This window comes from Cheilinus undulatus, linkage group 22 (genome assembly GCF_018320785.1).
Source record: "Cheilinus undulatus linkage group 22, ASM1832078v1, whole genome shotgun sequence".
NCBI classification, from domain to species: Eukaryota; Metazoa; Chordata; class Actinopteri; order Labriformes; family Labridae; genus Cheilinus; species Cheilinus undulatus.
In genome coordinates this window covers 23974802-23989959 of record NC_054886.1, presented here as the reverse complement: position 1 = coordinate 23989959, position 15158 = coordinate 23974802, and the positions used below count along the sequence as shown (strand labels likewise).

General features: G+C 40.5%; 1 pseudogene; it reads left to right on the top strand.

The window, feature by feature from the left end:
• Positions 1–3076: 3076 nt before the first annotated feature.
• On the top strand, positions 3077–14267 carry LOC121504293 (annotated as a pseudogene).
• Positions 14268–15158: the final 891 nt, after the last annotated feature.

Below are 15158 nucleotides of genomic sequence, written 5' to 3'. Positions count from 1 at the left end.
GAAAAGTACATGATCCTGGCTGAAAAGGTCACCACTGGTCCCTTGAGGTTTAGGATATATATATTCAACTTGATGGACCATGAGGAGCACCAGATTCACCTCCCACCCCCCTATCTCCTTCCCCCCTCCCCACCTGAGCTTTAGGGGGGCACGTTTAGATAACGTTAGCCTTTCAGGATTACGCCTACTCCAACCAGTTACATAAACCGGCCATGATTCCACACAGGCCCTCTGGATCCTGTACCTAAAATAGTTGTGCAAAGGAGGGCTGAGAAAGCACAAAATGTTCCTGCTCGGGTCGAAAGGGGGACAGATGTTCTCATAACAGACACTTTCACTTCAGCCTTAGTATCAGCTGTTGTTGATTTCATCAAAATAGTGCAAGCGTACAGTTATTGGACAGTCATGGATTGGACTGAACTATGAAGTGGTAAATTACCTGTAAAGACTGTGTTTTTCTAAAAAACAAAATTAGAATCTATGTGTAAGAATGCAAATTTAGTGGGTGCCAAAAACAGAGGGACAATACAGGGGGCTACAAGGGCTAAAATGCTTAGGTAAATGTGATCTTTCAGTTTTTTACTTTTCATAAATTTCCAAAAATTTCTAAAACACTTTTCACTTTGTCATGATGGAATACTGAGTGTAGATTAATGAGAATAAAATCTTTTTTTTTTTTTTACAGTAGCATCAGGCTGAAAGACAACAAAAAAGTGAAAGGAGTCTGAACACTTTCTGAATGCACTGTACATGCCTGTATTTTGAAAAACAAACTGATTCTGTGACCAAAATCATAATTAGAAATGCTCTACACAATACAGTTGTAGCACAGGGGAGGGCTGATAAGCACAAAATGTTCCTATTGCTGTGTAAAGGGAGCCAGATGTCTGAGAGAAAACATATGCTGAAAAGAAGAGTCGACTGCTGATGCGTTTAATATGAAAGTCAGTGTTTTTAAAGCTAAATGAAGATATTTAGACAAAAAAATGGTAAAATTTCAGATTTGACGCTTCATTCTGGCATTTCTGTGTATTTTGATGCACTTCACTTCCTCTCCGGCTCTCTGTGTTCCTGAAGAGAAACAGAGAGAGAGAGAGAGAGAGAGAGAGAGAGAGAGAGGCGAAGCTGCAGATGATGAATCCCCCTCTGGACTGCATCCTTTCCGGCTGAGTGCGTCCAGTGGGCCAGAGCCAGGTCCTGGAATCTAGCTAATGAGACACACCCCCTGAGGGCCTGTGTCCTCCTATTGGTTGAAAGGCTGGCGGCGGACGTGACGATTGGCTGATGGAGTCCTGGGCGAGCAGCTGCCAGAGCATGTTGTAAATCAAGCTCACAGTATTCATATCCAGCATGGCACACAGTAAAGAAGCTAAATGAGCGGAGTGAAATGCATACTCCGGCTTAAATCTCAAAAAGAGGTTCAACAATTACAGTTAAATAAAGACTGAATCTTTACTTCAATCTCTTTAGCGTGTATCTTAAGATTGTGGAGGCAATATCTGAAATACTCCCCAAATTTGTAGTTGAAAAAATCTTCACTCTTCATGATTATACTGCGCTATTAAAGAGTATTCAGCCCTTCTGATTTCTTTTTTTTCTTTTAGCAGATGTGTCACACCTAGTGTCACAGATCATCAAATAAATTTTAATGTTAGACAAAGATAACCTGAGTGAACATAAAGTCATTTCTTAAATGATGATATTATCTATTGAGGGGATAAAAACATTCAAGCCTACCTGGTCCCATGTAAAAAAGGAAGTGCCCCATAATAACTGGTAGTGCTACCCTTGGCGGCAACAACTGCAAGCAAGCATTTGTGCCAACTTGCAATGGGTCTTTCACATTACAAAGGAGGAGTTTTGTCCCTCTCTTCTTTGCAGAATTGTTTTAATTCAGCCACACTGAAGGGGTTTCCAGCATATACACCCTGTTTAAGGTCATGCCACAGCAACTCAATCAGATTTAAGTCTAGACTTTGACCGGACCACTCTAAAACCACCATTTAGTTATTTTCTAAGCGGTGGACTTGCTGGTCTTGGGATCATCAGGATGTTTTAAGTCAACTGTAAGTCAACATTTGTGCCCAGTTTCTTTCTCACTGTTGAATCATGAACACTGACCTTAACTGAGTCAAGGGAGGTCTGAAGGTCTAAAGATGTTCTGGGTTATTTTGTGACCTCCTGGATGAATCTTGGATGTGCTCTTTCTAGTCATTCCAGTAGGCCGGCCACTCCTGGGAAGGTTCACCTCTGTTCCAAGTTTTCTCCATTTGTGGGTAATGGCTCTCACGGTGGTTTGCTGGTGTCCCAAAGCCTTAGATATGGCTTTAAACCCTCTTCTGATGTCAATCTGTTCTTTAATTTCTTTAGATGGCGCCATGATGTGTTGCTGTATGAGATCTTTTAGCCTACTTTACTTTGTCAGACAGGTTCTATTTAAGGGATTTCTGGATTCAACAGGTCTAGCAGTAATCAGGCCTGGATGTGGCTAGTTAAATTGAACTCAGCTTTCCAAAAAATGTGGTCAATCACAGTAAAATTCATTATTTAACAATGGGGGAAAGACTTTTTCAGATAGGGCCAGGTAGGTTTGAATAGCCCTACCTGACCTAGGTTATTTTTCATCAAACTCCTGAATACAATTGAACTAGAAAACATTGTTAAATGTCAGATATAACCGTTTACCTTCAAATGCTTCAAAGATTTTATTTATTCATCGACATGTGTGTGGAGAGCCTTTGACAGCAGAGAGGACATCTTGTGGCATAAATAAAATATTGTATTTTTTAAATGTGCAAAAAGGAGAACTTTTTATCCTTCAAGCCTTACAAATATTTTCTAAGCTGCACAATAGCACAAAGAAAAAAGAGCCTTGATTTGAACCTGTATGGATATTGTAGAAATGTTTTTTAATATCTCTCACATTTTTCAGCATTATGCCTAAAGTAGAAGAGACACTTTAATGATGTTAGACAAGAGTGACAGTCGAGGAAATAATACCAAATACAAACCTGCCTCCAATTTAGTCTTTTTCTTTGACATTTTGTCTCTCTGTCTCATTGGCCTCCTCGGAGCTATGGGCCGGGTTCAGCTGAAGGTCAGCATGGAAGAGAAAATGGGATGCGATGAACATTTATGGTCAGAAGTGAGCACTCTCTGATCAGCTCATGGTGGCAGATACCCAAAGGCTGAAGAAGAAAACCAGGACCAGTATGAGGAGGGAGAGAGAGAGAAAGAGAGAGAGAGAGGGTATGTGTACAGCTGAGAGGGAAATACAGAGAAAGAGGAAGTCCAAGATGAGACTCTGGAGGACTATGTGGAAAAACGATGTTAGGACTCCAGTTAAAGGCTCAAAACCTTTTCCTCTGTATAAAACACCACACTGAAAAAGACAAAAAGAAAATAGTCCATTTGTGAGTCTTTGTGGTTGTTGTCTGACTCATTCATTGGTCACTTGAAGTCCTTATAAAGTTGTTTTATGATTCTTTTTTAACTTCCATTTGAAAGTCACCTGAAATCTGTTTTTGGTTGTTTAGTCTCTTTTTGTTTTCTTTGCACTTAATAAAGTGACACTGTTGTTTGTTGTATCTTTAACAGATATTTTGAATCATTTTGGTCTATCCTTGTTATTCTTTTGCATCTCTAGCTGCTTGTGGTCTATCGCTAGTATACTGACCGAGAGTGTTTTGTCATCATGAAAAAGAAACTATTACCCAGGTGATGAAACAAGTAGGTACCATGGTTGCTCCCCCTTTCTTCTTTGTTCTCCTTGGGAAGCTAACAACATGCATTTCCTTGTTCTGTGTAACCAGTGTTCATTTTTTAATCCCCTAGAGGTCACTCGGCATCTCTTTGTTAGGCCCTAAATTTAACAGAACATTTGACACACACCAATGTGTGGCTGACTGACCATTACACCATCAGGGTCCTGAATGACACTGTATTCAAATATGTGGACTTTAATACGGAGTTGGCAACTTATGGCAGCTACGACAGCCTCCATTCTTCTTGGAAGGCTTTCCACATGATTTTTAAATGTTTCTGTGGGAATTGGTGCCCATTCATTATGTAGAGCACTTATGAGGTCAAGCACTGATGTTGGATCAGAAAGCCTGGCTCACAATCTCTGTTCCAGTTCATCCCACAGGGGGGCTTGATGGGGTTGAGGTCAGGGCTCTGTGGGGGGCAGTCAATTTAAACCCATGTCTTCATAGTCCTTGCTTTGTGCTCTGGAGCACAGTCATGTTGGAGTAGAAAAGGGCCTTGTTGCCAAAAAGTTGGAAGCATAGCATTGTCCAAAAGTCGTGGTATGCTGAAGCTTTAAGATTGGTCTTCACTGGAGACAAGGGGCTGAGCTTAAACCTTGAAAACAGCCCCATACCATTACCACTCCTCCACCAAACTTTACAATTAGCACAATGCAGTCAGGCCGGTAACGTTCTCCTGGCATTTGCCAAACCCAGACTCCCAATCGCCAAACAGAGAAGTGTGATTAGTCAATCCACATGTTTCCACTGCTCCACAGTCCACAGCGTCAGTGAGCTTCACTCCACTCTAGTCGACACTTGGCATTAGACTTCCTTGGACTTCACTGAAGTTCCTGCTGCACAGTTTTTGTGCTTTTATTTCTGCCAGTGGAAGTTCAGAACTCTTCAGCTATGGAATCATTGACCCCGTTATGTGATTTTTTTCACGTGGTCTTCCGCTTCATGGCTGAGTTGCTGTTGTTCCTCAATGCTTCCACTTTTTTTAAAGATTTATTTTTGGGCTTTTAGTGCCTTTCATGGTAGAGAAGGACAGTGCACAGAATCAGAAACAAGGATGAGAGAATTGAGGAGGGACATGCAGGAAGGGGTCACAGGCTGGATTCGTTGGTTTCTTTTATATTGTATCTTTCTGTTGTTGCTTAGTATCTCCAGACATTGTAAGTTTCATATAAGGTCACTTTTATCTATTTATTCTTTTTCTGCAACTCTAGAACACTTTAAGTGCTTTTGATGATCATTTAAAGTCCTTGTCATTGTTTTCCACATGTTTTTGATCATGTGCCTCACTTTTTCACTTCAAACAAAGACCAGGTCGGCTTTTCAATCCATAATTTAATCCATATATGATGGAAAGAGCTAAAATGGGGGGGAAATGCAGCAAAAGCACAATATATCTGTAGCTGTTTATTTTAATTTTCACCGTGAGATCAACTCGTCTTTGACTGTCGAAGTGCATCACAGGAAACGCTCACATCCCCGTCTGCTCCTGTCAGGTCCTCTCTTTTTTCTCCTCCCACACTCTCATCTCTCTTTTCTCTCTTTCTCCTCTCTTTCATACTTTGTCAATTTGCATCCCTTCACACGTTCAGTTTGCTTTTTCTCCTCTTTGTCGTCGTCGTCCTACGAGGGGCTTTGTCCTCATTGGGAGGGTCATAGAGTCACTGTGTACCATCATATCAGCCCAATTAATCAGAGCGAGATCACGTAATCGCAGCTGAGAGATTCTCTGAATGCCCGCAAGCAGGGGTCAAAAGTTCAGATGAGACAAGCGCCCTCTAGTGACGAACATGTGTCCCATCTGTACACTGTGTACTCTGTGTTCTCTGCAGTGCTTTGCTCATTATTTAGTGCATGCAGATGTATATGCTGCACATATGCATGCATGCATGAATGTACACCCCTGGGTCATGTTTATTTTCATGTATTTGCATCATGCTGCTCCTTTTTTTAACCATGCAATTTTCTTTTACTGTTCACAACACTGCCTCATCATGTGTACTGACACACGCACACACATGCACAGAGGGAGAGCCTGATCCAGCAGATCCTTGTTCCCGTTTCCCCCTATCTGAGCTGCATTATATAAGACTGACAAAAAAGAATCGTACGAACAACAAGCAGGGAATTACAAGGATATAAACTTAACACAATGTTGCAACGAGAACCAGAGACTCTGTTACCTAATCTTAACATCTTACTTTCTTAATCCACCAACAACAAAAGAAGATGTTGTATGACGTTTTCTTGCAAAATATCAATATTTACAAAAAATAGATGTAACCCTACACACACTAGTGCTCCCCTCAGGCACCCATAGATTAGTCTATCAGGTAACACCCTTGAAACCATTCAATCTCTCATCTAGGCTGCACATATAGGTGGAAAAGCTGATCCACAGAGCTGTCTGGTGCTTCCCAACACCTTGAAAATGTTTTCTTCCACCTTTCCTCTGGGATTGTTCAGCAGGAACAGTTACTCCACCTCAGGTTTATCTCAATTACTCTCATGAAAGTTTGATGGGCCGGCTGAGAGCAGGAATCACAGCTCTTGGTGGAGGTGAGGAGCAGATGAAAGATTAATTGTGTATGCATAATGAAGTCAATCTTGGAAGGGCCTTTTTTCTCCTGCTTAGGTCAAGTATGCCACAGATAAACACATTCAAAAGATGGCCTAAATTCTTTACTATGGCTGACTTTAGGGCACTTTTTTCTAGATGTTTTTTATGGTGTTGTAAATAAATAAGGCAACCAAAGGAAGTATTAAAAAAACACAAATAAAAAGACCCCAAAAAGCAGAGAAAAAGAAGATGGGAGAATAAATTTACAGCAAGTGGTATTAAAAGATAGCCCCAGTGATACAGGTCAGTGTTTAATCATGTTTTCAGATTGTCCGTCCATCTTTAAGGGTCGTTCTATGCAGTGAAGTCTCCCAAAATTGCACAAATGTCCAGTCTGACTCAAGGATCACCATTTTTTCCACCCATTACTGCCACTTTTTAGAAATTTCCTTTAAACTCTAATTTAACTCTATTTTTTCCCCTTTTTGGCCACTTTTTGCCACTGGTGGTCAATCTTTGCATCTTCTTTTTGCCACTTTTAACCAATTTTGCAGCTTTTTGCCCATTTGCTTTCAACCCATTTTGTCCTTTATTCCCCAGTTTTGTCACTTTTGTCCATTTTTTTTTCACTTTTGCCAATATTTGGCACTTTAAACATTATTCTGCAGCCTTTGGCTGTTTTTTTTTTTTTTTAGCTATTTTCTTTCCAATTACTACACTATTTGCCACTTTAAGCAACCTCTTTTTCCAACTTTTGCAATTTTTACCACTTTTTGTAACTTTTCTCCCATTTGCCCTCTTTGCCACTTTTAACCCATCACTGCTTCTCTTTGCCCATTTTTGTGATATTTTGCCACATTTCACCCATGTCTGAATTTCCTTTTTGACAACTTTTAGACCATTTTTGCAGCTATTTGACCTTTTTTGGCCACTTTTAACCCATTCATGCCATTTTGCTACTTTGTTCAAATTTTTTGACGACTTCCTTTTGTCACTTTAACTCATTTTTTTCACTTTTTGCCACTTTAATCCCCAGTTCTGCAGCTTTTTCGCCCATTCTTGCCACTTATTGCCCATTTTCTACACTTTTGATATTGTTTTTCGACTTTTTCCAACTTGAAACTGAATTTGCCATTTTTTGCTTCTTTAACTTTTTTCCCATTTAACCATTTTATGACACCTTGAACAAGGGCAAAAAGCTGTAAAAATGGACAAAACGCTTTTGTCCATTTTTACAGCTTTTTGCCCTTTTTTGCCACTTCTTCTTGTCACCTTAACCCGATTTTGCCCCCCCAACACACACTTTTTGCAACCTAATGTCCATATATGCAACTGCTTTATGCTATTTTAACCCATTTTTGCAGTTTTTGCTAATTTTTGCCCTTTGTCGCCAATTTGACCTATTTCTTCTTCTTTTGTTTATTTTCTGTAATATTTTACTTTTTTTTTTCCCATTTTTTGGTCTCTTTTCAAAACTGCTCAATTCTTTTCCAGTGAAAGTTTTCAAAAAAAATATGGTTATCAAAGTTTAACTTTACAATGAACCATGATTTTACCGACCTCCATGGGCCGTTAGTTTTTTCAAGTGCAAAGATTTACACTTTGACCCTCTGACTGAAACTCACTGTTCACTCAAGTGCATTTTCTTCTTTTAAAACAAGAGACAGGAGGGAACATGAATAAAAATGCTCTTGGACAGGTTATAAACTTCTACTTAAAGGTGGGTAGCAGAAAGACATGTTAAAGGAGTTCAGACATGAAGAGCGAGACATGGTAGTGTCCCAGGATCAGAATGTTGAGATTATTTAAAGATGAATAAAACCAGCAGACCCGACTCTAATCGCACAGTAAATCATACACTGTGAATGTCTCTCCTTTATCTATCAGTGTTGGTGTTAATGTTAGGGGCTTAGTGCTGAGGCTGGTTTGTTTTTACTCGTTTTCTGCAGCACACTACCAAAGAGCAACAGGCTTTTGTCTGACCATTTTGTGATAAATGGCCCAAAAAAGGATATCTGAATAAAGATTTACAGAGCTTATCTAAAAACACTTTTATATTAGCACTCTATTTAAATTATATAAAGCAAATTAAATGGCACTGAACATAATTAAGATAAAGACATTTTTTCTTTAAACAGTATCTCATTCGGTACCTTTCTTTTTATATTATTTAGATGTTAACCCAGGACAAGGCCACTAACAGAGAGGCATTAAAGTGCTACTAACACATGTAGTAAGGCAGTGACTTCATGATTAAAGAATAAATCCTGTAAAGGTGATCTCACTGCATCACTGTCTTTCATTGTGTCCTTGCTCTGGATGTTGATCTTCTACATGAGCTCAGAGAATTTAAAAAAACAAATCAATGAAAGTTGAAAATAAAAAAGGCACATGACCTGTCCTTTCTTTCCACATGATGGGCTCATGTGTTGTAGGAATAATCAGCTCAGTGTCGGGCGATGAAAGAGATGATGGGTGTTTTTATTTCCTACATGAAGCCCTCTGACTTTTATACATGAATGCAGCAGTGAAAGACACACCTGTTTCTCGCAGGCTCATTTTAGTTTGTCAATTGGAATTTTATACAGGTAAACAACAGGACACAAAAACTGACGAAAAGATACAGAAAACCATATTAGATATTTTTACTTTTTAAAGGAGGCCCTGAAATTCCAAAAGTGAAAAGTAATCATCTTTTGTCCACCAACCCGTTTGAGGTTGGATCCAATCCCTGGCATCACTGGGCGAGAGGCAGGGTAGTCCATGAAGAGCTCTCCAGTCAGTCACAGGACTGGCATGCATAAAACCACGGCAGCAATCTAAGGCCTGATCAGACCAAAGATTTGCACCTTGTGGTAAAACCACCGGTTTGTTTTCTGAAATAATTAATTGATTTATTTTTAAAATTATAATAAAACCCCAATTCTAAAAAAGTTGGGTCTCTGTGTAAAATGTAAACAGAAACTTGTAAAGTCTTATTTTTTTATTTTAGAGGATAAACAACATAACAGATGTTGAAACTGAGAACTTTTTCCATTTCACAAAAATTTGTCTGGTCTGTATGTTGCACTGTAAGTTGATGTTGAGCCACGTCTAAGGCAGTTTTCTGCCTTGACAGACAATACGGTTTTCTGAATCTGAAGCCATGCTGTTGTGAGGGATGCAGTATTGTAGCATTGTCTTGCTGAAAGAGTCAAGGTCTTCCCTGGATGGAAGCATGTGTTGCTCTAAAACCTCTGTCTACTTTTCACTAATAATAGTTATTTTGCAAAAGTGTAAGCTGCCCATACCACAGGCACTAGTGCAAGCCCATACCATCAGAGATGCAGGCTTTTGAACTGTGTGCTGATAACAGGATGGATGGAACCTCTCCTCTTTAGTCCACACGACATGAGATGCAGTTTTTTAAAGATTCGGGAAAATTAGCCAATCTTTCCTTTTGAGAGAGTCTGCCTCTCTAAAGGGCTGCTTATATGCACAATTATGTCACTGACCTGTTGCCTTTTTACCTAATTAGTTGCAAAATGCTCCTCCAGCTGTTTTATATTGGTTCCACTAATTTGTCAAGCCTTTTGTGGGCCCCCTCCCTACATTTTGAGATGCGTTGATGCTATCAAATTCAAATTGAGCTAATACATTACATGACATGGTGATATGACTCAATATCAACCTCTGATGTGTTGTTTTTATGTTCTGTTGTGAATAAAAAAATGGGTTTATGAGATTTCCAATCAGTGCACTCCATTTTGTTCACATGTTGCACAGCACCCCAACTTTTTAAGGAACTGGGATGGTCTTACAACTATAATAATTTGATAAGTATTAATATCAAAAGAATAAAGGAAGAGAGTTTAACAAATAATTCCTGCTTTTAAAATCAAATTAAATTTACTATTTACTTTAAAAAATCTACTTTTTGTAGTGCAGCCTGGGGCAATTTTTGTTTTTGTTTTTTTAGAGCACATGTGACTATTTTTTGTGGCTCTTTTCGATGCTTTGGAGCCAGCAAGTGCAACATGCCAGAGTGCATCCATGTTGTGCTGCAAAAACAGAAACATTAAGCCTTAACACAAAGAGACAGTCATTCAAAACAGCCGGTCACGTTTGTCTTTGTGTATATTAAGTGTCAAAGCCTGCAGTCTGCATGTTGAAATAAGCCTTGTGGTCACTGTAGCATGGCTGTGACTCACTTTTTGCCCTAAGCTGTTAGTGCATATATGCATCGTAGTCTGTCAAAGCTCTCTCTGTGAGTCACATGTAGCAGGTTAGGCCATTTCACTAGATTTGTTGAAAATGTTCTCAGTGGTTGTCTAAAGTGAGATTTGTCAGAGCTGGAGATACACAGCTGCCCATGTCATCACACACAGAGGAGTTAAAGGCGCAGTTTAGACTCTATGGTTTCAGTATATGTGTGTACTGCTGCAAAGCCCCAGAGCCTGCGAGTCAAGTAAATTGTCCAACCCTCGCAAGTAAGTCGTCCCACATCATAAAAAATGCATACAGTGGCATATGGTGTGCCAAGCTGCGTTAGAGGCAATATAGCAGCAGCCCATACACTCATAAATCCATATCCATTACTGACATTTCTCTTTTTTTTCTAAGCCACAGGTCAATAGTTCACATCCCGCCACACGGGAGAAACCCCCTCAAACATCTGCTTCTGTTACCATGGCAACTGGCTGCTGTGCTGCTGCTGCAGCCTGACAGATGGAGAAGAAAAAAACACATAGGGAACAGGTTTTTAAACACGGCTGCAGGTGTACTTTAATGCGTTTTGACGCTAACTGAAGAGCAGTGACACCCGCTTTTCACTAGCACTGCAGGTCTCTGTCTGCAATGCTCTCACACATCTGGACCATTACGAGTGTTTTACCGACTAGTCAGAACATATTTTATTCACCTGCTCTTGAGGGGGAGAAGGTGTCCAGAGGTGGACTCCACTATGTACTGTACATTGAAAAACCACTGGAGTCATTTCAGTAGAATTAAACTTAAAGCTTCAATTCGTAAGGAGCTTTTTGTTGGTAATGAAACAGGATAAGTTTAACACCAATGCCTCTTTATGATCTATAAAGAAAAAAAACAAATTCTTATCAGGGAGTTTTTAATTGCCTGTAGACGCGGGGTAGGTGTCAGACGAAGGCTTAAAAAGCAAAGTGTCAAAACAGTCAGCAAAGACCCAGCTGTTAGAGTCAAAACATGCATCACAATGATGTATGCACCAAAAAAAACAGAATCGAGCTTAAAACCAACTCTTGAGGAAAGTTTGGTTCAGTACAGTCTGGCACGGTTCGGTATAGTCTAGCCTCACTTGTCTCTTTTTAGAGACCCTGATCATTTTGCTTAGCTCAGAACTAAGAGCATGTCGTTCAGCTCCCGAAAAGAAAGAAAAAGGAAGTCAAAACCAGCTCTTGCCATCTACATCAAAAAGCCAGCTTTTAGAATCGGCTTATTCTAAAGAGACACATCTTGAGTTGAACTGCTGTTTTAATCTAATAAACCCTACAAAGTATACTTGGTGAACTGTACAATGCTTATAAAAAGCATTCACCCCCTTGGTTGGATAAATCAATCATGGATCAATATAATTCCAGTCACCGGTTGATCAGTATTCCTAGCTACCATTACAACATGAAGACAAAAGAACACCCTGAGCAACTCAGAAAAAGTTACTGAAAAGTATAAGTCAGGGGATTAATACAAAAAATTCCAAGACACTGAACATCCCCCAGAGTTGAGTTAAATCCATCATCAAGAAATGGAAAGAATATGGCACATGTGTAAATCTGCCTGTGGCGACAGTAAACATATCTGATGGCAGAGAATAGTCATTGTCTTTCTCAACAAGGCAGCACAGAACATGAATGAGATACAGCAACAGAACGGCAGCTATCAGTAGCAGCTCACATTTCCATATGTAGCAGTCTTTGACGTAACATCCAGCATCTTCATTGCAACTGTAAACATGTCAGGTGTTGTCATGGTGGTTCTCTCATGGCAGCCACCATGACAAGACATGTCCTGTTACAACTACAAAAATTGAGACATTTTTGAAAGATATATTATATTTATATCTTTTGAAAATGTATTGCCAAAAGTATTCGCTCGTTGGCCTTGACTCACATATGGACTTAAGTGACATCTCATTCTTAATCCATAGGGTTAAATATGACGTCCATCCACCCTTTGCAGCTATAACAGCTTCAACTCTTCTGGGAAGGCTCTCCACAAGGTTTAGGAGTGTGTTTAGGAGAATTTTTGACCATTCTTTTAGAAGCGCATTTGTGAGGTCACACACTGATGTTGACGAGAAGGCCTGGCTCTCAGTCTCCGCTCTAATTCATCCCAAAGGTGTTCGACCAGGTTGAGGTCAGGACTCTGCTGTGCAGGCCAGTCAAGTTCATCCACACCAAACTCTCTCATCCATGTCTTTATGGACCTTGCTTTGTGCACTGGTGCACAGTCATGTTGGAACAGGAAGGGGCCATCCCCTAACTGTTCCCACAAAGTTGGGAGCATGAAATTGTCCAAAATCTCTTGGTATGCTGAAGCATTCAGAGTTCCTTTCACTGGAACTAAGGGGCCAAGCCCAGCTCCTGAAAAACAACCCCACACCATAAACCCTCCTCCACCAAACTTTACACTTGGCACAATGCAGTCAGACAAGTACCGTTCTCCTGGCAACCACCAAACTCAGACTTGTCCATCAGATTGCCAGACGGAGAAGCGCAATTCGTCACTGCAGAGAGTGCGTCTCCACTGCTCTAGAAGCCAGTGGCGGTGTGCTTTACACCACTGCATCCGATGCTTTGCATTGCACTTGGTGATGTATGGCTTGGATGCAGCTGCTCGGCCATGGAAACCTATTCCATGAAGCTCTCTACGCACTGTTTTCGAGCTAATCTGAAGGCCACATGAAGTTTGGAGGTCTGTAGCGATTGACTCTGCAGAAAGTTGGCGACCTTTGCACACTTTGCGCCTCAGCATCCACTGACCCCACTCTGTCATTTTATGTGGCCTACCAGTTCATGGCTGAGTTGCGGTCATTCCCAATCACTTCAACTTTGTTATAATGCCACTGACAGTTGACTGTGGAATATTTAGGAGCGAGGAAATTTCATGACTGGACTTGTTGCACGGGTGGCATCCTATCACAGTACCATCCTGGAATTCACTGAGCTCCTGAGAGCGACCCATTCTTTCACAAATCTTTGTAGAAACAGTCTGCATGCCTAGGTGCTTGATTTTATACACCTGTGGCCATGGAAGTGATCGATACACCTGATTTCAATTATTTGGATGGGTGAGTGAATACTTTTGGCAATACAGTGTATGTTCATGGGAGAAGCTGGCTGACTGCTTGTCCAGTGACATCCAAAAGCTGGACCCCACCATGGTTTGGTCATTAATTAATGCCAGGGGATACCCTGTATGCTGGAGAGACTTCCACTTAGCCATCATAGGTACAAAGATGTTTGGAGGTTGAGCAGACTGCTTTGGTCCCTTCCACTCAAACAACGAGAACTACTACTAAATCAAAGTAATCAACACAGAGACCAACCGTTGGCTGAGCATGCCGTCACTACAGCCACTACCTAAGGGGCGCAGGAGTCATTCAGCATTTTGCTACAATGGAGAGCTGTATATACCTGGAGGATACAACGCCCAGTCTGGCCTAGCCTTGAATGGTTGCAGATCAAACCATCCTCTTTAGAGGTACAAGCCTGTGTCCAGAGCAAGGAATGGCTGATGAATTCATGGACTATTCAGACCTGTACATATATATCTTAGACTTCAGCTCTAATGTGAAGAGGTTATGCAAAGTAGCCATTACTCCGTTCAGACTGGAGCAGTCCGGACATCCATGTGACATCCGGCGGGAGATGGCTGCCATAATGACAAGAAGCAACATCAGCCGACTGACTGTTACATTTAATCAATAAAATCAACCACAAATTGTCAAATTCTTTGTGATGTTTTCATGTTATTTTTAAGCTACAATCTGATCATTGTTTATTACCTCTTAGAACAGACTACGTAAGTCTTAGCTTTAGGTGAATTTTTGCATTTAGTTGAGGCTGAAATAATTCAGGACTGTTGGTTTATTTAAAGTGAAAGCATTAATGAAAAATAAGATCCTTGTAGCATACCTGTAACACAACAGATTCCTGCAGCTTATTCTTATGGTAACTGCACACAGAAGGAAAAGCTAGTAAACTAGTGAGCTTTTAGCGTGAGCGTAGTTGTTGCATCAATTTTAAATGTAACTTGTTAGTTCTTCTATCTCGACAACAGTGACCTCCATTCAGACCTCTCACAGTGGAGATGAAGAGAAACCTTGAAGAAAGAAAACCCGGAAAATCTCTTTGTTATGAAATAATGCAACCAAATTACACTGCCTCAATACATGTCCTCAGTTTAACCCCTGCAATGTGCTGTGCCTACAAAAGATATTCACCCCTTTGGATGTTATCAAATAAAAACATGTCAGCTAAATTTAATGACTGTATAAGTATTCAACCCCCTTCAAGTCAGTATTTAGTAGATGCACCTTTGGCTGTATGGATAGGCCTCAATCAGGCTTACATGTCTGGACACTGTAATTTTAGAGGCTTGCACTACTCCATTCTTTTACTCCAATTTTACTCCCTTCTTCTTTGCAAAACTGCTCAACCTCTGTCAGGCTGCACAGGGGTCAGGCGTGAACAGCCTTTTCAAGTCAAGGTATAAATTCTCTATTGGATTGAGGTCTGGGCATTGTGGGGATGGTGTGTTTATGGTGATGTGCAGTGTTTGGCGTCCTGTCCGATGGCCAACAAGCACCATTATGGTCC